Source organism: Ipomoea nil, unplaced genomic scaffold, assembly GCF_001879475.1.
Source record: "Ipomoea nil cultivar Tokyo-kokei standard unplaced genomic scaffold, Asagao_1.1 scaffold1558, whole genome shotgun sequence".
In the NCBI taxonomy this organism is placed as follows: domain Eukaryota; kingdom Viridiplantae; phylum Streptophyta; class Magnoliopsida; order Solanales; family Convolvulaceae; genus Ipomoea; species Ipomoea nil.
The window spans coordinates 625,791-627,080 of NW_017617986.1; positions in this window are offsets into that span (position 1 = coordinate 625,791).

Sequence of the window (1,290 nt, forward strand, 5' to 3'; positions counted from 1 at the left end):
TTCACTTATTATTATTATTATTATTATTATTATTATTATTATTATTATTATTATTATTATTATTATTATTATTAGTAATGAATTTGGTTTGCAATATAACTTATTATTATTATTATTATTATTATTATTATTATTATTATTATTATTATTATTTGGAGTACGGTAGTATATTAGGGCGTTGGGTGGGGTCGTCCATTAATAATAATAATAATAATAATAATAATAATAATAATAATAATAATAATAATAATAATAATAATAATAATAATAATAATAATAATAATAATAATAATAAGTGAAATGTCATTTTTACCCTTATATTTAACAGCCCTAACACTTATTTAACGGTGAGGGGGAAAAATAACCACTTCAAAAATAATTGAGGGGGATAAAGTGGTTACATAAACAACACAGGGGAGAAATGTGCTATTAGTAAACAACACAGGGGGAAAAAGTGTCATTTTTCCAACAAATTTAATATGATGTAGGATAATACAAGTGGATTGTAATAGAATAATCGAACATGTCCTGTCTAACTTAAATATAAGTTATTTAATATTTATACAAAGGAAATCTCAACCAATCAGTGCTAAATTCGTAGTGGGCCACGAGACTAAGTCAGATCCATACGGTGGGCCACACGACTAAGTCAAAACCAATCGTTCTGGGCTTGGAGATAGGCTCCAGGCTTGAGACTCTTCTTGGACTACTCGGGCTATACATTCTCGGACTCCGGGTCTCTATTATTATTGGGTCATTTCTAATATATCCCTCAACCATAACTATTGAGATTTGTTAGAATAGGAAAAAATGTTATGTAAGGAAAATATAATTTGTTCGGTTCCTCAATATAATCCTCGATTTCTATTATATTATGTTTAAAGAGTTACAATTTTTCTATTATCTCATTGACTAAATTATATAAACAAATTTAATATGATGTAGGATATATATTACAAGTGGATTGTAATAGAATAACCGAACATGTCCAGTCTAACTTAAATATAAGTTATTTATACAAAGAAAATCTAAACCAATCAGTGCTAAATTTGTGGTGCTAAACCAATCAGTACTGAAAGTACATTATATAAAATAATGTACCCTTAATATATTAAAAATGTACTTTCAAAAAATGTACCTTACGTACATAAATAATTAATGTATCCTTAGTATATTAAAAATGTATGTTTTTTTACACAAACAAAAATGTATTTTTTATTTATGGTCGACACAATTGGACCATGGTCCATGCAATAATGATTGAAGATTTGCTAGAATAGGAAAAATGTT